This window comes from Procambarus clarkii, chromosome 38 (genome assembly GCF_040958095.1).
Source record: "Procambarus clarkii isolate CNS0578487 chromosome 38, FALCON_Pclarkii_2.0, whole genome shotgun sequence".
Lineage (NCBI taxonomy): Eukaryota > Metazoa > Arthropoda > Malacostraca > Decapoda > Cambaridae > Procambarus > Procambarus clarkii.
In genome coordinates this window covers 25,310,083-25,337,301 of record NC_091187.1, presented here as the reverse complement: position 1 = coordinate 25,337,301, position 27,219 = coordinate 25,310,083, and the positions used below count along the sequence as shown (strand labels likewise).

General features: G+C 40.3%; 1 long non-coding RNA gene across 1 annotated transcript; it reads left to right on the top strand.

The window, feature by feature from the left end:
* The first annotated feature begins 227 nt into the window (after nucleotides 1-227).
* On the top strand, nucleotides 228-19,509 carry LOC138372411 (uncharacterized). The gene is made up of 3 exons (XR_011230853.1): nucleotides 228-243; nucleotides 480-537; nucleotides 18,795-19,509. It is a non-coding gene; the product is annotated as an uncharacterized lncRNA (long non-coding RNA).
* Nucleotides 19,510-27,219: the final 7,710 nt, after the last annotated feature.

Genomic DNA, 27,219 nt, shown 5'->3' with positions numbered 1-27,219 from the left:
ACTAAACACTATAACAAATATTTATATAATGACCACAAATCTACAAAAACTGTATGTAAAATACAAACAGAATAAACGACAATTATAAAGTACAAACCAAAATCATATAAAAAACATAATTGTCGTTTATTCTGTTTGTATTTTACATACAGTTTTTGTAGATTTGTGGTCATTATATAAATATTTGTTATAGTGTTTAGTATCTATGTGTTAGGTATCAAGTTTCACTTCTGATCACTTCACGTAAGTTTAATGGAATGGTTTGTTTTAGTAGTTATAAATTTCATCTTGTAGTTTAATGGATTTTAAATTAGTTTTAATATATGTGACAGTTAATAAGTTTTATTTGTATTGATCACTTTAAGTGCGCTTAAGTGTTTTGTTTTTTAAGCATTTTCCTTTCTTTGATAGGCAATTATATTCAGTATGAGTTCTTTGTTTACCAGCTATTTGATTGTGATTTCTGTTTTTTCTGTTAGATCTGATGAATGTTGGATGCATCACGAGCTGAAATTGTTTGTATCTTTCCTGCCAGATGTAAGACTATTCTTGTTTCTCAAAGAGCATTTAAAGACTGAGCTTGGGGTTGATTATTAAATAATAACATAGGCACCAACTTTGTTTACTAATACTTACTAATCATTTGTAAAGTAAACCTGAGTAAACTTGGTATAGGGCTGCGGTACGATTAGTTGAGCAGGCTGCCGGCAGCGAGCCAGCTGAGGGGAAGGAGACAGTCTCTCGCCCTTCTCTGGCTGGCGTTCGTGGTGTCGAGACCTACTCTGTGGCTGCACCTATCCTCTTCTCCCTTCTCCTCTGACTTATTTCCCTTACCTTAAGTTCCTGTACCATTAAGTTAAGTACGGTGTGTTTTAAGTGTGCCTACTCTGGTAGTAACGATTGGTGAGACCTGGGGGTAGAATTTGCCAGTGTTTTGGGTACCCCTAAGTGTTGTGGTTTTGTATTAGGGTACCACGTAGCCTCACTACCCTAAGCTGCATAAAGTTTCAGTGCATATCCAGTAGTACTTTACCCTAGCTTGTTCACAGTGTAAACCTTGTATCCTGTCTATGTGGACCAAGGCTTTTAACGTAAGATAGTGTGGTAAAGTAATTACTATTATTGTTATTGGTGTGAGTGAATATGGGGGGTTGTTAAGGGGTTAATAAATAAGTAAGTTAGTAAGGAGTTTCCCCTTCTTCCTGTGTGGGAGTTCTATGATCAACCTCTAGTTTGACATGGTCTAGTAGCAAGTTATTATTACTATGGATAGTTATTTTGGGGGCCGGGCATTTTAGTTCTCCCATATTTGATAACTCTTAATGCTTACTATTGCCCCTACATCCAGATAATACTAGGCCCCATAGTACAAACACTTCCTTTATTTAACATACGTCATTATTTGATTGTAATCTATTTAATGCTAGTAGTTAAGAAATTGAGTCTGAAAATATTTAGCTGTCTACTATAGCGTTTTCAATCATTTTAAGGGGCACCAGCATTGCTACCAGTTCAACTTGCAAGGTGAATGCAACAATTACACCACCTCCCTTGACAACACTGCCCACACTACACTTACCTATATACAACTTCTCCCAGGAAATCCTAATTTAAAGGTCACAGCCTGCATACCATCATAAACCAAGAGTCAGGCAGTGTGTAAGTGAGTCGTGGAAGGTTGCTAATGTGATTACGAGTATTCCGGGTGGGACATAAATGGTTGGACATATTTTCTTTCACCTAATGCATCTGTTTGTCTACCAGTAAGTAGGTACTTAGGAGTTAGCCAGTTTGTTGTGGAGTTGCATCCTGGATGGGGTTAGTAATTCCTCCCTGGGGACGTAGTGGGTGGCCTTGATAAAAGCCTAACGTGTATAAATACACTCCGGCTTCCTGTCCCCCGATACAATGAATTTTAAACTAAATTAAATTTTAGGAGGATGGGTTCCTTGCAAAGACATTACCCGGGATGAAGTATTAATGACATAAGAACATAGGAATGATGGTAACTGCAGAAGGCCTATTGGCCCATACGAGGCAGCTCCTATTCATATCCACCCACCCAATAATATTAATATCCCCTTTGTTATGTCTATTCATCGACTTGTACAATCATGTCACCCCTGATTCTTCAACCTTCCCAGAGAATGTAGCTTAAGCTTTGTCAATCTTTCTTCATTATGACAGGTTTCTAATTTGTGGGATTAGCTTTGTCATCCTACGCTGGACGCATTCTAGTGAATTTATATCCATTTTATATTATGGCGACCAAAACTGAACTACATAATCTAAATGGGGCCTAAACAGAGAAAGATATAGCTGAAGAACAACACCAGGTGTCTTGTTGCTAACGCTTCGATTAATAAATCCCAGTGTCCTATTTGCCTAATTACGAACATTTATGCATTGATTTTTTTGGTTTTAATTTCTTACTAATCATAACTCCCAGATCCCTTTCACAATATTACTTCGCAATCTCAACACCATCTAGTAAATATCTTGTAACTCTATCATCATTATCAAGCCTCAAAACCTTACATTTGTCAGCATTAAACTGCATTTGCCAATCCTTTGACCATTTCAAAACCCTATTTAGATCATCTTGAATTGATAGTGAGTCTTTTTCTGAGCTTATTTCTCTCCCAATTTCTGTATCATCGGCAAATTTGCAAATGTTGCTGCTCAAGCCTCAATATAAATCCTTTATATATATTATGAATTACAGAGGTCCCAGGACAGAGCTTTGAGGCACTCTACTTACAACATTTTCCCACTCTGACTTAACCCCATTGATACTAACATTGTTTCCTTTGGTATAGCCATGCCCTAATCCAACTTAATATAGCACCCCCAATTCCATGAGCTTCTATCTTTTTAATCAGACTTTCATGTGGCACTGTATCAAAACCTTTGCTAAAGCCAAGGTACACAACATCACAAACCTTACCACTATCAACTGCCTCAACCATGCTGGAATAAAATTATAGCAAATTTTTTAAACATGAACAGTAATGTTAAACATAAAGATGACAATTAAGGTTGGGAAGTCTATCGCCCCTGGGGAGGATTACTTTACCTTGCGGTTACTTTTTCTTTCCAAGGTTACACGCATCAACGTCCCCAGGGGCCTGGTTTGACCAGGCCTCCTATCGTTGGTGGTCTGTTCAACAACGCTGTCACTTACACTCATTACATTATATGTGCATAAATAATATATAATTTACTTTCTGAAATGGGTGATAGGTGACGTAAAAGGGGTTTTTGATGTGGATTCAAATTATAACCTATTTAAAAATATTCTGAGCAAATCCCAGGAATGTAGTATACCATATACTACAGATCCAGATCGAATACTAATGATCCAAAGTGGATAACAAAGGATCTGAAGAACCTTATAGGTAAAGTTAAGAAAGGTGATAGATCACTTGCGTCAAACTATCGGTCAATTAGCCTAACGTCTATTGTGGGAAAGTTACTCGAATCGATAATTGCAAAGACAATTCGTCTTCATCTTGAAAAACATAAATTAATAAATGAGTCGCAACATGGTTTTATAAATGGCCGTTCATGTTTAACAAATTTGTTATCTTTTTATTCTAGCATAGTTGAGGCAGTTGATAGCGGTAAGGATTGAACATAAGAACAAAGGTAACTGCAGAAGGCCTATTGGCCCACACGAGGCAGCTCCTATCTATAACCACCCAATCCCACTCATATACATGTCCAACCCACAACAATATAGTACATCGGTGAAGATTTGTAATGTGGTATAAGCTGCACGATCAATTAGGCTCTTCCCGGCACCACACACCTCGGGAGCTCTGGGACTGGAGGCTGAAGCATTCTTCTCTGGCTGGCGGCATGGTGTCAACAACTCTACTGTGTTGCTCTGCATCCCTCTCCCCTTCCTCCTACTTCTCTCCCTTACCTTATCCTGTGTCTAGTTTACAAAGCTAAGTAGCGCTGCATTCTCGTTTTCTGGCATAAGTGTGTAGTAATGTGTATAGGGTATCGCTAGTGTTTATATTGCTAATTTACTCTAAAGGGGACTCAGTGGAATCACATGCTTCTCCAGTGGTACCAAGCTACCTAGAGTCCTTGCTAGTGTCCCTTGCCTAGTAGACTTTACCCTAGCTTGTCCCAAGTGTAAGCCTTGTATCCTGTCTATGTGGACCAAGGTAGTTAACGTAAGATAGTGTGGTAAAGTAATTATTGTTATTGTTGTGAATGTATATGGGAATTGTTAAGAGGGTTTAATAAATAAGTTAGTACAATACAATACAATACAATACAATTTTATTTAGGTAAGGTACATACATACAATAAATATTTACAAGGATTGTTTAACTTATAGGTATAGCTAGTACATACAATGCCTAAAGCCACTATTACGCAAAGCGTTTCGGGCATGATAAACTTAAATGACAAGCTTAATACTAATTGAGCATAATGAGTAGAATGAAAACAAGAAATGAAAACATAGATGAAAAAGCAGCACAAATACAATTATGTCGACAAACAGCGCTCTTTAAAGAAAAAAACAGACATTGGTTGACAATAGAAGGGTAAGGTAGGTTACAGGGAATTTATTAGGTATAGCTTCGCTTTTAACTTAAACTGGTTGAGAGAGGTACAGTCTTTAACATGGTTGGGAAGGTCATTCCACATTCTGGGCCCCTTGATTTGTAGAGCATTTCTGGTTTGATTAAGTCGTACTCTAGGAATATCAAAACTGTATTTATTTCTGGTGTGGTGCTCATGGGTTCTGTTACAACCTTCTATGAAGCTTTTGAGATCAGGATTGGCATTATAGTTTAGCGTTCTATATATGTATAATACACATGAGAGAATGTGCAGTGACTTAATGTCTAACATATTCAGAGATTTAAGTAGGGGTACCGAGTGATGTCTGGGGCCAGAATTAGATATTGTCCTAATAGCAGCTTTGTGTTGAGTAATTAGAGGACGTAAATGATTTTGGGTAGTAGAGCCCCAAGCACAAATACCATAGTTGAGATATGGATAGATAAGGGAGTAATAGAGAGTCACCAGGGCAGGGCGTGGTACATAATATCTGATCTTAGAAAGAATGCCCACAGTTTTTGAAACTTTTTTTGATATGTTTAGAATGTGTCCCTGGAAATTAAGCTTGTGGTCAATGAGAATGCCAAGGAATTTGCCATCTAATTTGTTACAAATTTGGGTATTGTTTATTTTGAGATTTATTTGATTAGAGGATTTATTGCCAAACAGAATATAAAAGGTTTTGTCAATGTTAAGGGTGAGTTTGTTGGCAGTTAGCCACAGATGGACTTTATTTAGCTCAGTATTTACTGTGGCATTTAGAGCAAGGGGATCAGGACTGGAGTAAATGAAGGTTGTGTCGTCAGCAAATAGAATTGGTTTGAGGTGTTGGGAGGCATTTGGAAGGTCATTAATGTAGATGAGAAAGAGGAGAGGGCCAAGTATGCTGCCCTGGGGAACACCAATGTTGATGGGTAGGGTGGGAGAAATTGTATTATTCACAGAAACATATTGGAGCCTGTCAGTAAGGTAGGATTTGAGGTATTGTAGGGAGTGTCCTCTGACTCCATAATGATGTAATTTAAGAAGAAGGTTTTGGTGGTTGACAGTGTCAAAAGCTTTACGCAGGTCCACAAACAACCCAACAGAGAACTCATTTTTATCAAGAGCTGTATGAATCGAGTTAAGCATACTAATAAGTGCATCGTTAGTGTTTTTTTTGGGTCTGAAGCCATATTGGCAAGGGCTAAGTATATTGAGTTTGGCTAGATATGAGTAAAGCTGCTTATAGATTAGTTTTTCAAAAATTTTTGACAAGTTTGGCAGGATAGATATATAGGTCTGTAGTTGTTAACATCTGTGAGATTACCACATTTGTGGACAGGCGTTACTCTCGCTTTTTTTAGAATATCTGGGAAGGTTTGGAGTTCAAGTGACTTGTTGAAGAGCAAAGCAATAGCAGGGGCTAAAGATCTGGAGGCTTTTTTGTAAATTAAAGTTGGTATCTCCTCAAGGGCACCAGACTTGGTTTTAAGGGAAAGGATTATCTCATTGACGTCAGTGGAATTAATAGGCTTTAGGTACAGAGACTGTGGATAGTTACCTGAAAGATAGTCATTAATGTCTGTACTGGAAGATGGAATATCATTTGCAAGGGATGAACCAATGGAAGAGAAGAACCTATTGAACTCAGTAGCAGAATCAGAGGCTGAAAGCTGACCATCGTTATTAGACAGGAGAGTCGGTTTGTTATTTAAAGACTTCTTTGATCCCAATATTTGAGAAATTGTTCTCCAAGTTTGTTTAATGTTGCTCTTTATTTGGGTAAATTTATCTTCGTAGTATTTAGTTTTGGCTCGTCTAATTATCTTAGACAGCAATAATGAGTAATTCTTTGAGAATTCTTTGGAGACAATTCCTAACCTATACTTCTTCTCAAGGTCATGTTTTTTATTAATAGATTTAAGTATTCCCTTTGTAAGCCAGGGATTGTTAAGCCTTTTGGTTGTGACTTGTTTTGTAAGCATAGGACAGTAGGTATTATAAAGGCTAAGAGTTTTTTGAAGAAAAGATTGTACTGCAAGGTTGATGTCCACTATGTTACCTAACTCGGACTCCCAGTTAACATTATCAGCAGCAGTTATAAAATTGTGTATAGCAGTTTCATTGTGTAGTCTAAAACGTATCACTCTTGACTCAAGAGGTGGTTTGCTAATGTTAGTTAAGAGAAATGTGGGGTAATGATCTGTAGTGCTATCGGTGATTATACCTGAAGTAAGCGGAGAGGTTATGTTTGTCCAGATGTGATCGAGCGTCGTGGCAGTGCTATCAGTGATTCTAGTAGGTCTAGTGATTAAGGGTATGAGGAAGCAGGAATTCATACAGTTGAGGAAGCTAACAGCAGTGGGGTGTTCAGGCTCGCAGAGGTCAATATTAAAGTCCCCTGCGATAATTAGGTGGTTTTTGTTCAGTCTGTTATCAAGTATTAGATTTCTAAGGTTTGAGTTGAATTCGGACACATCAGTGTTAGGAATTCTATAAACTGCACCCACAGTCAGGACAGACTCGGCACCCTTGACTCTGAAGCTGGCGAGGATATACTCCCCATAGCAGTCTCTGGTTCTAATTTCTTTTAAGCATGTTAGTTCTTGGTGGTAGTAAAGAGCAGTGCCACCACCTCTCTGAATTTGACGACAGTTGTGAATTGCTGAGTAGTTAGGCATGTTAAAGAGCTGAGTAGTATCCTCTTTCAACCATGTTTCAGTAAGTATAATAAAAGAGAATTTGTTGTCAATAGCTTCAATCAAGGCACTAACATCATCGAAGTGTTTACCTAGGGATCTAACGTTCAAATTGATTACAGAGATATTGTGATTATGAGTTAATACATTGTTTACATCATGTGCTGCAAAATATCTGCAATTTAGATCATTAAAGTGATAATTGTCATAGATAGTGGATAAGAGGTTAAGTTCAGGGTCTATACTTGTCTGCATAAAGAAAACTGATTGCAGTAAAAACAAGGGAAGAAAGGCAAATAACAAGGTAGAAATAAGCTATAAAATAGGGAAAAAGATGTACACAATACAGAACAAAGCAAACTCAAAAGGGGCTTACAGGGGTACAATGGAGTAAGGGAGTATGGCTAGGCTAGGCAACCTAGGTAATAAATGAGATTAACGAAAAAACATATAAACATGGACTATACAAAACACAAGATATAGAAATACAAAACAAAAATATAAACAAGACTAAGCAATACAAAAACAAATTGAGCAAAAATGAAAAATGAGGTAGATTGCTTACAAGTACTCTCAGGTACACTGTAAGTAACAATTTACAATTTGAGATACAGGCAAAGCCAGGGGTACAATTAATGGAGTAAGGGAGCATGGCGAGGCTAGGCAACCTAGGTAATAAGTGGAATCAAAGAAAAGTTGAATAATAAGCATAGGCAAATTTAAGCTAATGATTATTAACTATAAATAGTTCAGTTATGACTGTATAATTAATAAGACCTGAAGAACTATTTATGCACTCAATTAAATAATTTCAGTAAATGACTAGTTAAGAGTAAGTTAAAAATTAAGTCAGAAAATGAAACAATGAGACTTAGGAAACCTAGCCCCACTAGTTGACAGGGGGTTAATTAAGTTAGTTCACTGGGAGTGATAATGAGCTGAGACAGACCACATTGGGAGAGGAAAGCGTTGAGGTTCTCTTCTTTAGTAATTGTGAACATTTTGCCCTCTGCGGTTTTTCTCACCTTTATCAGTCCATCTCTAACGAAGCACTGATGAATCGCATCTGGGTTTTTTTGACGGATTTGACGCAGGCGGTAGAGGAGGTGCTGTCTGTTCCTAGTCAAGCACTCGTTGATGTATAATCCCTTCCGTTGGGCTACAGCTGTCCGGACTAGATTGGATTTCGTGAACTGGGAAGACAGCTTCAGGCGAATTTTCCGTTGGTTTTGACTTGATGGATTCTTTTTGCCTACTCTGTAGGCAGCAATAACGTCAGATTTGTTTAGAATGAGCTGCAATTTGTCTTTTATGAGATCCAGAGCTATTTCGACACAGTTTTCACCATCATGTTCCACAGGTATATCTTGGGACGACACTATAACAGAGTCTAGCAGCTTTTGCTGGTCTTGTTCATCCTGGGAGACAGAACGCTGGGCTGAAAATGTACTGATACATGCAGTCATTTTGTTGAGGGCTTCCTCCTGTTTTTTAATGGCTTCATCAGTTTTCAGAAGGTTGCTTTCCTCACGGAGATCATTTAAATCATGCTGTAGTTGGTCTTGGCTTGCCTTGCAGTTTCTAATTTCCTCGCGGAGGAGGGTTATTTCTTGTTGTTGTTGTTGGAGATTAGCGCGGATCGCTAGATTCTCATTTAGAAGACTCAAGATGATAGCATTTTGAGACTCGAGGACTTGGCACAACTTTTTGAACCACTGATTCTCGGCCCAGTTATAGAATTCCGGTGAGGGACCGGAAGCTCGCTTGAGTTGCTTATAGTGGGATGCTAGCATGTCCATAGGAGAGGGTTGAGATGTCTCTGCTCCCTTGCTCAAAGGGGTGGAGGGGAGGGCAGCACCGCTGCCCTGGACCCCAGAGCTTCCAGACGGAGAAACACGAATATTGTTTGAGTTGGCCGGGATGGTTGCCTTGTTAAGGGGTTTGTTGTCCTTCTTTCTCTGCACAGCCCCATGTTTAGGAGACATGATTGGTTAGAATGGACTGGGGGTATATATTGTGAAGAAACTTGCGTCAGGCAGCGCGGTGGCGGGAGCATGCACTGGTACTCACAGCCGTAGAGGAATGTTTTGAAGCTTAATTGAGATGGAATGAGTTGATTTTGGTCGGTTACTTTGGTTTTGCTATAACATGCTAGGACTCCATGTACTTAGCTGCCTGTGGGTGGCGGTCTACATCATCTGGCAATAGTATAAGGGCTGATATACAGCTTAGAGTGAGGAGCGCAGCGTGATCACGTTGGTCTCGTAGCGTAGCTACGTGGACCTCCCCTTAGTAGGACAACGCATCTTTTTAGGTGTATCTTACCTATTTAGGTGTATGAGATCTTTTTAGGTCTCATAGTTTTTTAGGTGTATCCATTACTCCTGTTGTAGTGGCGTAATTGATTGTATCCCAGACGACAGATCTGTTCTAAAACCTTAAAGTATAAACAGGAACCTATGTTCCTTGGGGGCCGGGCTTAATTGTGTCACTACCCTGTTACACCTTGATTCTAACTGTTGACCCTGCTCCATAATACTAGATCCCCCATAGCAGCCCACAAATTTATAACAAGTGGTTGGCCTGTCCGGGAGGAACTTTGTAATTGTAAAACATAGATTTTTGAGTGCCAAAACTAAAAATTCTTGTTTTCCGCAAAATGGTTGTGTGTTAGCCTAGGGCCCAGCTCATCTAGCAAAGGATATATCTTGCACTGACTGGACACCCAGCTGGATCCCTTCACGATTGAGAACGGTTGTGTGTTAGCCCAGCTCATCAAGCGAATAATATGTCTTGCACTGACTGGACACCTAGCTGGATCCCTTCACGATTGAGGTAAGTGTGGCCTTGTGTTAGGGGCTGTGCAAATTTTTGTTTTTTCCAATTTTTATTTTTTTATTATTTCTTTTGCTAGGAGCTAAATTTATTAGTGATGGCATCTAAAATGCAGGAACTGGCAAAGGATCCTTCAGTGGTAGAGATTAAGAAGCTCACCAAATTAAATTTAGTATTGTTAGGCAAGGAATTTGGTCTCGAGTTAAACGACACTGATAAAAAGTGGACCTTGGTGAATGAAATTTTACGGCATTGTATAGACCAAGAACTATTGCCAAGTGATACAATTTTATGCGAGCCCAGTCCAGTGGAAAGTGTAGCTAGTAGAAATATAGAGTTAGAATTAAAACTAGCCCAGTTAAGACTGGCAGAGCAAGAGGCTAGAGTAGTAGAACAAAATGCTAAAGTTGAAGAGCAAAGGCTCAAAAATGAGGCGGCAAGAATGGTACCACAGCCTACTGGAGACTCAAACCCCAGGCATTTTGATAAAAAGCATAACTTACCTGAATTTTCAGAGTCAGACCCTGAAAGATTTTTCAACCATTTTCAGAGACTAGCCATGTCCATGAACTGGCCAAGGGAAGAGTGGGTGAAAATCTTACAGGGGCGGCTTAGGGGTAAAGCACAAGATATTTTTGTAAACATGCATGACGACGAGTGTTTTTAATATGGTAAAGTCAGGGAACGAATTTTGAGGGCATATGAAATTACGCCTGAAGCTCACCGCCAAGCTTATCGCAACCTTAGGCCTACTCACAACCAACCTCTCACTGAATTTGCTAGTGATCAAATTTGATTGTTTGAAAAATAGATTCGCTCGGCTAAAGCCAAAACATATGAGGCACTTAAAAATTTAGTTCTCATGGAAAATTTTATAGATAATATGCCAGAGAATGTAGCACATTACATTAGAGGAAGGATAGAGGTAGATTCTAATATAGTGGATTTGGCCAAGATGGCAGAAAACTACCAGCTGGCAGGCAAAAGGCCCAATAAAAATAATTATACCCCACAGGGAAACAAAACTTATTCCCACAGCCAGTCCAGACCAGCTAATTCTAACCCTATAACTAATGCACCTTCTGTTTCAGACATAACTAACCCTGTTAAATTGTCTAGCCCCACGGTACCTAAGGGTGAACCAAAGGGCAATCCTGTTAGTAATGTCTCTTCTCCCCAACGAATCTGTGGTCACTGTAAACGTCCAAACCACATTACTAGCCGTTGTTGGCAACTGTACCCAGAAAAAAGACCCATTGCTCTAGTTGTGACACAGGGCTTGAGGCCTTCTGAAGGGTTAGGGAGTAAGACCTCCAACCCACAGTGGTTGGACCTGCTTACCCCATTCTTATCGAAAGGGAGACTACTTTTGTCTGAGGGTTCTTCCTGGAAGGATGTGGTGATTTTCAGAGAAACCGGTGCCTTCCAGACTTTAATTTTTGAGAGTGCATTGCAAGGTGCAAACACTCTCGACACTAGAGAGGTAGTACTGGTCGAGGGTGTCACTAGTGATCAGAGTCACTTCATACCTACCTATCCCTAATGTTGATGTAATATTGGGTAATGATTTAGCAGGGAATAAGGTAGGAGACTCCAGACTGCCTATTATGTTGCCTACCCCTAAGGTTTCCGTGGATCTACCAGCCACAGAGGATAATGTTGTGTACCCTGCGTGCGCGGTGACCAGGTCTATGGGACTTAAATGTAAGGGCAGCCCTGTGCTTGCCAAGGTGGTAAATCCTGAGGACACGAGGAACTTTCCGAGTGGTGAAAGCCAAGTGGACCTTGCGGACACATTCATGACCCGACTCAATGACTTGGCCGAGGACACTGCGGAGAGCCTACCATTGCCTCCTATTGAGAGTAGTGAGGAGGTGGAGGAGAACACTATTGAGCCTTGGCCAATGGCATCTGACCAAGGCCTGGACGCCTCCTTGAGTGAGTTACAGAAAGCTGACCCCAGTCTTGCAGAATGCCATGAAGTAGCCATCTCTAAGGAGGAAACTGTAGACGCAGCAACTGGGTACTATTACAATGATCGGATTTTGATGAGAAAATGGAGGCCACAGAGCGCTCCCTTGTCAAATGAGTGGGAGGTAGTCCACTAGGTTATGATGCCAATCTGCTATAGAGAAAGAGTTTTGTCAGCTGCTCATGATGATCCTATGGGGGGACATCAAGGTATTAGTATTACTTATCACAAAATTTTCAAATATTTTTTTTGGCCCAAGCTGAAAAGCGATGTGGCAAAATTTTGTAATTCATGTATTGCTTGTCAACTTGTTAGGAAACCAAACCAGACACCACCTAAAGCTCCTCTAAGGCCTATTGTCATGCCGGAGGAACCATTTTCTCATGTAGTAATGGACTGTGTTGGTCCATTACCTACCTTACCTACCTTGAGGTTACCTTGAGGTGCTTCCGGGGCTTAGCGTCCCCGCGGCCCGGTCGTCGACCAGGCCTCCTGGTTGCCGGACTGATCAACCAGGCTGTTGGAAGCGGCTGCTCGCAGCCTGACGTATGAGTCACAGCCTGGTTGATCAGGTATCCTTTGGAGGTGCTTATCCAGTTCTCTCTTGAACACTGAAGGGTCGGCCAATTATGCCCCTTATGTGTTGTGGAAGCGTGTTGAACAGTCTCGGGCCTCTGATGTTGATAGAGTTCTCTCTCAGAGTACCTGTTGCACCTCTGCTTTTCAACGAGGGTATTCTGCACATCCTGCCATGTCTTCTGGTCTCATGTGATGTTATTTCTGTGTGCAAGTTTGGGACCAGCCCCTCTAATATTTTCCACGTGTAAATTATTATGTACCTCTCCCACCTGCGCTCAAGGGAGTACAGTTTTTGGCTCTTTAGTCGGTCCCAATAGTTTAGATGTTTTACTGAGTGGATTCTAGCAGTAAAGGATCTCTGCACGCTCTCCAGGTCAGCAATTTCTCCAGCTTTGAAAGGGGCTGTCATTGTGCAGCAGTACTCCACTCTAGAGAGCACAAGCGTTTTGAAAAGTATCATCATCGGTATAGCATCTCTAGTGTGAAAAGTTCTTGTTATCCAACCTGTCATTTTTCTTGCAGTTGTGACGGCTACTTTATTGTGTTCTTTAAAGGTAAGGTCTTCCGACATGAGTACACCCAGATCCTTTACATTGCCTTTTCGTTCTATGTTATGATTTGCCTGAGTTTTGTACGTGGTTTCCGTTTTTATATTTTCATTTTTCCATAGCGCATGAGCTGGAACTTATCTTCGTTAAACACCATATTATTTTCTGTAGCCCATAGAAAGACCTGATCTTCATCTGACTGGAGGTTTGCTGTGTCCTCTATGTTGCCTACTCTCATGTAGATCCAATAGTGTCATCTGCAAATGATGATACAGTGCTATAGGTTGTGTTCTTGTCTATGTCCGATATGTGGATGAGAAAAAGTACTGGAGCAAGCACAGTACCCTGGGGAACTGAGCTCTTCACGGTTGATGGGCTGGATTTTATTTTGTTGACTATTACACATTGGGTTCTGTTGGTCAGGAAATTGTAGATCTATCTGCCTATTTTTCCGGTAATTCCTTTTGAACGCATTTTATGTGCAATAACACCATGGTCACATTTATCAAAAGCTTTTGCGAAATCTGTGTAAATTACATCAGCGTTTTGTTTGTCTTCCATAGCATCTAATGCCATATCATAGTGGTCCAGCAACTGCGACAGGCAAGAGCGCCCTGTTCTGAAACCATGTTGTCCGTGGTTATGGAGATGCTGTGATTCCATGTATTTTGTGATCTTACTTCTTAGCACTCTCTCAAAAATTTTTATGATGTGCGATGTTAGTGCTATCGGTCTGTAATTTTTTGCCTCTGCCTTATTTCCTCCTTTATGAAGTGGTGCTATCTCTGCTGTTTTTAGTATATCAGGAATAACGCCAGTATCTAGGCTTTGTCTCCACAGAATGTGGAGGGCCTGCGATAGTGTTTTTTTACAGTTCTTTATGAATATGGAGTTCCAAGAATCCGGGCCTGGTGCAGAGTGCATAGGCATACTGTTTATGGCTTCTTCAAAATCCAGTGGGGATAGGGTGACGTCTGATATATGATTTGATGTTGGTATCATATCCATGAAAAATTCATTTGGGTTATCAATCTTTAGTGTGTTTAATGGCTCGCTGAAAACAGAGTCGTACTGCTTCCTCAGTAGCTCGCTCATTTCTTTGTTGTCATCGGTGAAAGTTCCATCTCCCTTTCGCAGGGGCCCGATACTAGATGTGGTTTTTTATCTTGATTTTGCATAGGAGAAAAAATATTTCGGATTTCTCTCTATTTCACTGATGGCCTTTTGCTCTCTTTGCCTCTCCTGGGTTTTGTATGATTCTTGTAGCTTCCGTTCAATGGTTTCTATTTCTCTACCTAACCTTCTTTGCCGTTCTTGAGATAGGGTGCGACTCTCAAGTTGTTCCGCGATTCGTTTTCTTCGCCTATATAGGGAACGACGTTCCTGTTCCAATCTGCATCTCTTCCTCTTTTTTCTTAGAGGTTTGCGGTTTGAACATATTTCTAGTGCTACTGAGCTTATTTTTTTCCAGGCACTGGTTCAGGTTTGCATTTTCTAGCTGTTCTTCCCAGTTTATTTCTGTGAAGTCCTGGTTTATTTGCTTCCAGTTTATCTGTTTATTATTGAAGTTGAATTTGCTGAAATCTCCTCCACCGGGAATCTGGACTGGTTTTGAAGGTCTACTCCCCATGGTTGTCATAACTTCAATTAAGTTGTGATCTGAGTAACAGGTATTTGTAATCATTATGTTCCTGATCAATTCATCATTATTAGTGAAAATGAGGTCCAGCATGTTCTCCTTCCTAGTTGGTTCTACTATTTGCTGGTTTTAGGCAAACCTGTCGCACATTCGTAGCAGGCCTGTTCATTTAGGCTACTTCCTGGTATTCTTTCTGATATTACTGTATTAGCCAGGTGCTTCCATTTCAGATGCCGTAGGTTGAAGTCCCCAAGCAGGATGATGTTTTGAGCTGAATTTGTGAGGTTTTCCAAGCAGTGTTCTATTTTCATTAGTTGGTCTTTAAACTGCTGAGGGTTTGCCTCCGGTGACTTATATACAAGGACAATAACTACATTTAGAATCTCTGTTTTGATTATCAGCATTTCCACCATATAATTTGAGGTGTTTAGCAGCTCAGTACAGATGAGTGTGTCTTTGATGTAGAGGCTGACCCCACCCTGAAGCCGGTGTTTCCTATCACATCTGAAAAGATTGCACTCTGATATCCATATTTCACCATCATGGTAGTCCTTTGTGTGGGTTTCTGTTAGGACTATTACCTAGAACTAAGTCTGGTAATATTTACCTAATCATGATGATGTGTATTATAACCCGTTACCCTGAGGCTTTTGCTGTAAGGAACATCTGAGCAAAGACTGTTGTTGCTCGTATGTTGCAGTTTTTTTCTACTTTTGGACTGCTTCAGGTCGTGCAAACTGACAATGGTATTAATTTTAAGTCTAATATTTTTTAACAATTCTGTAAGGACCATGGAATAATTCATAAGGTTTCTAGCCCATACCATCCACAGAGTCAGGGGGTAATTGAGCGGTTCCATCTAACTCTGGAGCAGATGTTGAAGACATCGTGCGAGAGTTCCCACAACTTCTGGGATGAGAACTTGCCTTATGTTTTGTTTGCTGCTCGAGAGGGGTTGCAAAGTTCACTGTGTTGTTCTCCTTTTGAGTTATTCTTTGGCAATAATGTTCGTGGACCCTTGCATATGTTACAGGAGAATCTGTTAGGGAATGTAACGTTAACCGAAGGCTCGACTTTGTGCAACACCACCAGAGACTCAAGGACTGCAAGGCGGCTGCACTAAAGTATCTCGGGAAGGCCCAAGAAAATATGAAAGAACGACACGATGCTAAGGCTAAGTTGCGGGTATTTCAGCCTGGTGACCCTGTCCTGGTGTTAAAGCCTCGACTAGGGAACACTATGTCCCGCAAGTACGAAGGCCCCTACATTGTGACAGAAAAGACTGGGGACCTCACGTACAAAGTGAGGCACTCTGACAAGTGTAACCAGGTAATGCTCATACACTTGGGGTTCTGGAACTTCTTCAGCTGAAGAAGTTCCAGGGCCCCAGGCCCATCGCACTAACCAATGTTTCCTTTTACAGTGAGGGAGGGGATGATTATTCTGGGGACCCAACTAATCTTATTCTCAGTAATTCTAGTTCTGTGAATGCTGTGGAGGAGAGACTGTCCCATTTGCAGATGGCCCAACGTGAAGAGGTGCAGTCGTTGCTTGACGAATTCTCCAGTCTGTTCGGAGACGTCCTGACCCAGACTGATGCCATTTACCATGATGTCAAGTTGATGGACTACACCCCTATTCACCTTCAACCCTATCGAATGAGTCCAGAAAAGAAAGCCATCGTACGGAAAGAGGTCGACTTCCCGCTCCAACACGGCCTCATCCGGCCGAGCCAGGGCTCTTGGTGCTCGCCCTGCCTTTTGGTCCCCAAACCAGACGGCTCCTGGCGATTATGCACCAACTATCTGCAGCTCAACAAGGTGACCATTGTGAATGCCTATCCACTGCCTCTTCTCGAAGACTGCATCGACGAAATCTGGAACGCCACGAACGTCTCGAAATTCGACCTCTTGAGGGGTTATTATCAGATCCCGCTCACTGAACGTGCTAAACAACTAACTGTGTTCGTAACACCCGATGGTGTCTTTGAGTATCAAGTGTTACCTTTCGGCTTGCATAATGCCCCTGCCATGTTCCAGAGGCTAATAAACTCTTGGCTCACTAATGTGCCAAATTGTCGGGCGTATTTAGATGGCATTGTGCTCTTTGATAGTAATTGGGCTGATCACATAGTTAGGTTATGCCAGTTGTTCACAGTTTTGAAAAATGCAACTCTAACCTTAAATGCAAAAAAGTGTCATTTTGGCCAAGGCACAGTGACGTACCTCGGTTATGAAGTGGGACAAAGAAAAGTGTTACCTCGGCAAGATAAAATCAGTGCCATTCTGGTATATCCAGTGCTCCGGTCTAAGAAGGACGTTCAAAGATTTATCGGTATGTATGCGTACTATCGACGCTTTGGTCAGAACTTTTCAAGTGTTGCCACTCCTCTCACAGACTTGTTGTGGAAGGCCGTTAAATTTAAGTGGTCATCAGACTGTGTAGAGGCGTTTAAAAATTTGAAATTGGTCTTAGCTTCCGCCCCAGTGCTCGCTAGTCCAAGGTTCGACCGACCATTTAAAATTCATGTTGACGCATCTGACTCAGGTGCTGGTGCAGTGTTGTTGCAAACTGGGGATGATCAAGTGGAACACCCAGTATATTATTACTCTGTGAAATTTGACAAGGCGCAACGCAATTATTCAGTGGTAGAAAAAGAGGTGTTGGCGCTAGTGTTAACATGTAAAAAGTTCGAAGTCTAACTCACAGGTAATATAGTGAAAGTGTACACGGACCATAACCCACTAGTATTCTTGAATCAGATGAAGGAAAAAAATAAACGCATCCTCAGGTGGGCATTGTACCTACAGGACTTCAATCTTTCCATTATCCATCTGGCCGACTCAACGTGATAGCTGACGCTCTGTCCCGGTTACTTGAGTAACATTCATCTGAGCCACAGGAAGCCATATACCAACTGTCATGCTTTAGTTATTTTTTTTAGGTTCTCCTGTGACATTAAATATTCCGTGTCAAATTTATTTACTTCTCCGTTTTTTTTTTTTTTTTTGTATGTGTTTTTTCTTTCAGAGAATTCCTTTGTACTTTTTCTTGCAGAGAAATTGTTGTTTTGATTGATTTTTCTTTTATGTCATAGATTTTCCTTTTTTTATTCTCTGCATAACCTTAAAAAAAAATATGACTACTATTATAGTAGCCACATTTTTTTCTGAAGGGGGGAGGAGTGTTACGACCCTGGGTTCATCAGTGGAAACCAGAGGTCAAATTGAGCATAAATAAATTACTTTACATTATTTGATGCGCTTGTCGACATGTCTTTGTTCGTATCTTCCTTGCCAGACGTAGACGTATCTTGTTTCTCAAAGAACATTCAGACTCTTGAGCTTGTTGTGAATTAAGTACAACATTGTAGTAATTATTAACCATCCTTAGAATGAGTAAAGCAAACAATATTGTACATTGGTGAAGATTTGTAATGTGTATAAGTTGCACAATCAATTAGGCTCTTCCCAGCACCACACACCTCAGGATCTCTGGGACTGGAGGCTGAGGCGTTCTTCACTGGCTGGCGGCATGGTGTCAACAACTCTACTGTGTTGCTCTGCATCCCTCTCCCCTTCCTCCTGCTTCTCTCCCTTACCTTATCCTGTGTCTAGTTTACAAAGCTAAGTAGCACTGCATTCTCGTTTTCTGGCATAAGTGTGTAGTAATGTGTATAGGGTATTGCTAGTGTTTATATTAGTAGTGTAAATTGATTTTCAGAAACGGTTGGGCACTTCCATGCCGACTCGACGCCGGTGGGCCAAATCGTGAAAATACTTTTCAAGCAGTTGGGTCAGGACGCGCTCGGCGCGCACCTGGCTGGCTGGCGGGGTGCCGGGGTGGTGGTCCGTTCCCCCCAGGGGTCCCCAGGACCCACGATAAAGTTCAACGATTTTTTTTCTATCTTTCTATGGGTGTATGCAATTAATTTTTTTTGTTATATCTTTTATCAGAGCTCGGCCATCAGGCTGTAGATGTTGAGGAAAAGAGGAAGATGCAATGCAGGGAATCGCCCCTGGTATTTATTTCACGAGGTCATTGCATCGTGGAGTATGAGGAATTGCCCTAGTTCATCGCACGCATCAAGGCTTTGGCAGCAATTGAAAAGCAGTATGAAGGCGCAGATTTAGAAGACTCACATGTTCAAAGACAGAAAACCAAACAAATTAACGCCGTTGAGACCATATATGGCGGTTTTTGTGACGAAACAGAAATAAGACTACCTGTCGAAATAGGAATAGGCTTGATTAAAGTGGCGTATAATGGAATACCCAACTTTATCGAGTGGGTGCAAGCCCAAGGTGAAATAGAAAAACAGTTTGCGCGGATTGATTTTAAACAGTGTGAAAACTGGTTTATTTATCGTGACAAAGTTCGAGCGCAGAATGCATTTAGAGAAATTTTCTTCGGGGATTATTGTTCCACCTCCGAAGTGAGGAAATTGCGCCAGAGGATGAGGTTTATTGGAGGGAAAATTTGCATCTCGTCATTAAGGCAGATCTAGATAGAGCTCCACCTACAAGATAACTCTTAGGAACTAATGATGGAAAGGGGACATACTACAGGAGTGGTGTGCGGGTGCCTGATGGGGAGTGGGTTATCCCCAAATCTCGAGACTGTCTCCCAACCTATGTTCAACCAGAACATTATTTTTTTTGTATGTATGTGTTTTTACCTAAATAAAAAAATCATGTATCATTATTATTATTATTGCACACTCCCCTTGAAGATGAAATATGTTAAACAAAAAATATCAGGTAGTATTTGCTAGAGTACTTGTCATGGGGAAGGGGGGTGAATAAGTGACGAGGTCTCTCTCTTTTTTTTAAAAAACTACTTTAACAGATAAAAAAGAACTTGACATTTTAAAAAAAAAATTATTTTATTATGAGTACATATGCAAAAAACAAGTACTTTTTTATTTTTCGTCGTTAGTGTAATAAGATCTAAGGTTCCTCCTTTTACTCGATGGTCTTTTCACTACGTGTGGCGGTACTTGACCTTTCCCTGCTCCATCTTGTTTAGGACGCACCAGCACAAATTCATTTTTGCATTTTTTCATTACATGGGCCAAATGAGCCAGTGTAGGGTAGTAAGATGCCAGCCATTCTTCTTCTTCACCCGCTCTAGACCAATCCACCCCAGAATTGAAGCCTATACCAAATGGCATAACTATCCGTTTGATAGAATTATTACTCTTGGCTTCGCTCACAATGCGACTCACGGCCTTTTTAAAACACCAGCATCTGTTGATAGTTGTATCTCTCTGCAATCCCGCTACTATATCGATATCTTTACTGTGCTTAATATGAAATAGGTTAATGTCATTATTTTCAATAGATGCACCTACACTATATTGACATATGAGGGCTATGAGATAAGGTTGCACATCAGGTTCTGGTGGCGGGGAGAGGATTATATTTCCTGAGTGCCACGATCCGTAACTACGGCACAAAGCGTTTCAGGACATATTTTCTTTTCAACCATCCCATAAGGATATTTTTCCCACAGCTGTTGGGAGTAACCATTAGAAAACTGGTGTAGGGCAGGAAGATCATAGACAATACAGTCCCCGGGTTTAAATATATCATCGTTGGGGAAATCCACTTCAAGAATAGAATCTTTGATTCGCCGTAATTTGGCTCGCATGTAGTTGGAACACATCTCGAAGCGATTAAAAAGGTTTTTAACATAACCTTCATCTTATATATACACCCTGTCACATAGAGTTGTTAGAGGCTTTTATAATATGTAATTCATAGTTTTTCTTTTTGTACAGAGAAATTAGGAAACAATAAATAAAATACAGGTCAACATTTTTTTTTTTGTGTGTGTATAGAGAAATTAGGAAAAGTAAATAAAATACAGGTTAACATTTCTTTTTTGTTTTAATTCGTGTGAAATATTACAATATAGATTCTACAGCTCTTCTAATCTCATCTTCATTATATTCCATTTCCATTTTCTCTTTGCCTTCATTGTCGTCGTCTTCCACAATAGTGAGCACGTCATCTCCTACAGTAACAAACATGGCGCCGGTAGATGGATCATCTTCCACAGCAACGCTCGTGGTATCTTACATGACAGCTGACCCGTCTTCTCTCACGTCAGCGGCAGGTCTGACAGTAGAAACACAGTCTTTATCATTCGTAGAAACAGGTGAAATGGCCATATGTGGAATCTTGTGTCTAAAGATGCCATGGGTTGGAGAGCGAGTTGGCGTGTTATTATTTACAGGACATATCAATAAAGTCGCTATACCACGTTCTTGCAGTTTCTGAGCTAATTTGCACATCACAGGGAAATATTTAGTCTCCAATATGTTGCGTTCGCCACTTGTGAGATATTGCCCGCAAGCCTTGCCCAACCCATATGGGAAAATAATCCTTCCCACTTGTCCTCTTCGGCTTCTCTGAAGAATATGTTCAATGGCTTTTCGCAGAGCTTTGTCAAACCAACGCCATCTTTGGTATTCGGTATCATTTTTCAGGCCGTCATAAAAATGCTCAACCAAACTCCATACTTCGTGCCTGGGCTCTTTGTAAGAAGATGGCGTCGCTGGACCGTTGGTAAACTGGGTGATTAATCCAATAAGGTGCGGTAAAACAGCATAACTGTCATAGGGGTCGTCATCCATCCTATTGCAGAATTCGGGTGCTTAGCCAGCAAATATGAGGCCGGGGATATCTCTATCAGTTCTAACGGCGCGATTTTTGTATGGCAGGTTTTTCCGATGCAATCGAGCATATTGGTATCGTTCCCATAAAGTGTGTACCATTTCGCTCAACTGCACGCTTGTCGCATCCAAATCATAGAGCAGACAATCACGATTGTTAATGATGGGCAAAGAGGCAAAGTCGCCAATCAGGGAGGGAAGCTCCATAGTGCTGGCTTGTGAGGTAGTGACTCAGAAGGGGGTCTATATACACTTTTCACTCCGGCGCGGGGGACAACTGCGTATCGTAGAGTTGCCAGAGACATTTTTTTTTTCCTTGGAGCTCAGGTCATTACGCACTAATATAACATTAACGTCGTAATGTTTTAAGTTGTCATACAGATCTTCGATAATTGGAAGATATGTTTCCTCCTAAACTTCATCTCTTTGAACGCAGGTGCGACCAATACCCACAGGTAATACAACTCGTGCAATTTCCGGAGAAGATTTGATGAATCACGTTATGGCTTCTATAGCCTTTTGAAATAGATGAGACGATTTTGCGTTGTATCTTCTTTTAATCCAGCGAGCATATCGCGATCTTTGGATTTTTCTATATGCAACTTGGCGATCTCATTGTTCTCTACAGGCGCCCCTATCCCATATTGCACTGAAGCAGCAATAATGCAGGGGAGATTTTCAGCTCGACGATTGGAGACATGAATTGAACAGGGAATTGGGTGATTATGGGGAACACATCTCTTGAGATTATACAAAGGCCTGCGCTCACCATAGGCGGTTGCGTGTTTGTATTTCACTGATATGTCCTTCGCCATCCCGTACGGAACGCAATTTATGCAGTTTACAGGATACACAATGCAAGTTTCATTATTGCAAAATTCTTCATCGGTTAAATATCCGGTGTGCGTTTCCAGCCACGTCTCCATTTTTCTTTTTTTTTTTTACTTTCCCTTATGTTTTGGATAAAGCCTAGTCAACCGCCCTGTGTCGACCCTGCAAATATTCGTCGTGGGGGCTTTGCGCCCTTATATCTCCATCCCTGCTAGTGTGTGTAAAGTTACCACATACTGAGCAAATATTTATATTATTATTATAAGGGCCTCGACCAACAAGAAGCCAATAGGAACATTTTTTTTACTGACTTAATTAGTATAAAAAACAAAACATCTCAAATAGCACAGTATGTAACTCAAATATCTTGCCATAAAATATCAATATACGTCAGCCTTTTACCCAAATACTGGCAACCTTTTTTTCAGAAGCAGGAAAGGTCAAACACAGTGCGACATGCTACAATTACATGCTAACCACTTCCCCGCCGGCACTCGGATGGTAATCTTGGGCATAGCATTTTATCAAATCACCTCATTCTTTGGGGCACACGAAAGGAACACAAATGCAAACAAGCCTGAATGGTCCCCAGGACTATATGCGACTGAAAACTCACACCCCAGAAGTGACTCGAACCCATACTGCCAGGAGCAACGCAACTGGTATCTACAGAACGCCTTAATCCGCTTGACCATCACGACCGGACATAAGGAAGTGATAGCCGAAGCTATTTGAACCACTTCCTTGCCGGCACTCGGATGGTAATCTTGGGCATAGCATTTTATCAAATCACCTCATTCTTTGGGGCACACGTGAGGAACACAAATCCGAACAAGCCTGAATGGTCCCCAGGACTATATGCGACTGAAAACTCACCCCAGAAGTGACTCAAACCCATACTGCCAGGAGCAACGCAACTGGTATCTACAGGACGCCTTAATCTGCTTGACCATCACGACCGGACATAAAGAAGTGATAACCGAAGCTATTTGAACCACTTCCCTGCCGGCACTTGGATGGTAATCTTGGGCATAGCATTTTATCAAATCACCTCATTCTTTGGGGCTCATGTGAGGAACACAAATGTGAACAAGCCTGAATGGTCCCCAGGACTATATGCAACTGAAAACTCACACCCCAGAAGTGACTCGAACCCATACTGCCAGGAGCAATGGAACTGGTATCTACAGGACGCCTTAATTTGCTTGACCATTGATGGTCAAGCGGATTAATTAAGGCATCTACATATAGTTTTAACAGTTTAAGTTAAAAACGAAGCTATACCTAATAAATTCCCTGTAACCTACCTTACCCCTCTGTTGTCAACCCATGTATGTTTTTTTTTTTTTTTTTTTTCAATTCAACGCTGTTTGAATGTAATTTTCTGTAATAATTTGTAATTGTATTTGTGCTGCTTTTTCAACAATGTTCCCCCCTCTTTTACCTCTATTTTTATTTGTACTCAACACATTTTATTCTTTTTACCCATTAGTTTTAAGCTTTAGTCATTAGTGTTTTTTCCTGCCCGAAACGCTTTGCGTAATAGTGGGTTTAGGCATTGTATGTACTAGCTCTATCTATAAAGCCAACAAACTTTGTAAAATCTCTTTATGTATGTACCTTTACCTAAATAAAAATTATTATTATTATTATTATTATTATTATTATTATTATTATTATTATTATAGTCCTGGAGACCATTCAGGCTTGTTCTCATTTGTGTTCCTCACGTGTGCCCCAAAGAATAAGGTGATTTGATAAAATGCTATGCCCAAGATTAAAACTTAATGCTAGTTATTTAGTCAAGAATGGAATGGAATGGAATGGAACTATCAGGAGAAAGCGCCAAGCCATTACGACTATGTAGCACTGGGAAGGAGTGAGGATAAGGATTTGGGAATAGGATGCGGGAGGAATGGTGCCCAACCACTTGGATGGTCGGGGGATTGAACGCCGACCTGCATGAAGTGATCGAGGCCGTCGCTCTACCGTCCAGCCCAAGTGGTTGGACTATTTATTCAAGAGGATTTTTTTTATATATATATTGAAGCAGATCTTTTTCTCCCCGATTCTATGTATGACTAACGACCCAGTGCAGGTTTGGAAGGCTTTGGCAATTAAACCACCGTAAGATTGTGAGTGTTCAAGTCTAGTGGGGACTAAGCATTTTTTGTGTGAATGTGCAAAGCCCATGTTTATTTGTGTAAGTTAAAATTTGAGTTTTTGTTTGTGTATAAGAGTTTAACAAGTGTGTTTGTTTAAGTATGTGCGAATTAGTAGCCTTGGTGAGGACAGGAGGCCGGTAGCTTGTCCGAGGTCTCTCTCTCTCTATTTTTGCCCTGATGTGTTTAAGTAAGATTGTGCAACTGTTTTAAGTTTAGGGGTGACTAAGTATTTTGCGCGAATGTGAAAGCCCTGGGTTTATTTGTGTAAGTTGAACCAAAAAAAATTGAGTTTGTTTTGCGAGTGAGTTTGTTTAAGCATGTGCTATCATTAAAACTTCCAAAGTAATGACAGTAATGCCAAAATGAATTCATCTTCTCACTTTTTGAAAGGTGGAGGTCTAACATTTTCTAAAACCCTTTGCGCTTGATATACCACCACTGACATAAAAAAGGAAACTGATGGATTCGGCTTTTAAATTTTTAGGCTTGATAGCAAAAAAGCATTTCATAGCAACAGATAGCGCCAGTAGTCGCATTAAATGAGTTATTGGGACCCCCACTACAACAGCAGCGACCTACCGTGTGTTATAAAAAATGCAATTTAATACAGAATATGAACAGATTCCTAATATATTTTAAATTGCTTAAAACATTAAACTATTTTCTTTTATATTCAAATATACAAGTGTCAAATCAATGTTTGGAGTGTCAAACCCAACACAATATGGCTGAGGCCCTACTATTTAGCCTTTTTTTTGTATTATATGAAATATCGCAGCTAATGGCAATGTTTTTAATGTTTATTACAAAAGATAGACATACATATGATGGTATTTTCCATATTAAAAGCTAATTTAAGGCCCGAGCAAATATATGTATGAGTGTACATTCACTCTTGTGTACAACTCTTGTGTTACATTCTTGTGTACAAGAATGTAACAACTCTTGTATATATCTCAAAAAACAAAAAAAAAAATATCTATAAAATCTATAAACAGGTTAGAACCATACAAATGCAAGCATGCCTTTTTCCACCAGTACTCAACTGAATTCCACAGAAAATGGAATCTTTACTCTGGCCACAGAAAATGGCGTAAATCCGAGGGGGGATGACTGGAATAAACAGTTTCCAACCTGACTCTTCTCACATATAAACATGTCTTTCTTGACCTCATTTCAAATTATATAGAGTACTGAAAGCTCATTTTCCATAGCATATATACTAAGGAACTCATTTTACGACTAGAACGCAAACTAGGACCCCTCATTCAGATTAAAAACACGAGAATTATTGACTGAACATTTACCCACCATCAAACACACAGGACTCTTTAAAGCTATCTTAACTTCTTTAAAACCCTAATATGACCCCTCTCACCTGCTGATCCTGTTCTATGGTTCGCCCTTCATGTCAATGTATTCCCCAGAGTATCATGTTTATTTATTTATTTATTTATATACAAGAAGGTACATTGGGTTTGTGAGAATACATAGCATAGTACAGTAATTACACTCTTGTAAAGCCACTAGTATGCGCAGCGTTTCGGGCAGGTCCTTAATCTAACAGATAATTTTAAGTAGGTAAATTCTATCAGAATTAATAAATTGATAACAATTACATTGCAAGGGAAAAAAATGAGATGAGCGAGATATAGTAAGTATATTAAAGCACATTGGTATATTAAAGCTCTGATTGATTACACTGACAGCTTGATTGGTAATTTAAACAAGATTAATAGACACCATACAGCAGATTGACAGCACACATAAGAAGACAGCAATGATCGCAATGATAAAGATGTTCAGATTGGGAGATTGGGTAGCAATAGATACTGTGCAGTTTTAAAGCAAAAGGTAAAAAACTATGAAGATGAAATTAGGTACTTTTTAGTATTGTTTTTGAATGATGCAAAAGTTGGGGGTTCCGCGGCGCTGGCCCTCACGGGATTGGGGGTGCTCTGACGGAACCCCCAAAGTGATAAGCCAAGAATACGAGATCTCTCTTCATTGTATTTGATTTAATCATTATAACGGCTATCCAATAATTTTATTTCTGTATAATAATTTATGGTTATTCACTAATCATTATTAGTCACCATAATTAATTCCACTTTAATCATCTATTTTTTCGTTATAATGAGCTATTAGGCATCATTTAAGGATTATCAATTATTAAATCATTAATTATGACTATTGTTAATTAATTATTTGTTTAAATAATTAATTATTATTATTATTATTATAAAATAAACAAGTCCCCCACTCAGTGAGCGTTTTCTTCCAACCGCAGAAATAATCACTGATTTTCTCAGAAAAGCGGTGAAATTCTGTGAGGAAGAAAATGCATTACCATGAGTCGGAGACTAACCGACTATGTAGCGCGCGCACCGAGTGGGGTACTTAAATGCAAGCCGCGGACACAGCGCCCTCTTGCTCGCCTCCGCCTCATCAGTTACACTACAAAACGCCCACCCTCCTCCCGGGAAACCCAGCTCCCCCGACTTTACTCTCCAAGGGATGAGCTAAAGCAGTGGGGGTGCTCCGACGGAACCCCCAAAGTGATAAGCCAAGAATACGAGATCTCTCTTCATTGTATTTGATTTAATCATTATAACAGCTATCCAATAATTTTATTTCTGTATAATAATTTATGGTTATTCACTAATCATTATTAGTCACCATAATTAATTCCACTTTAATCATCTA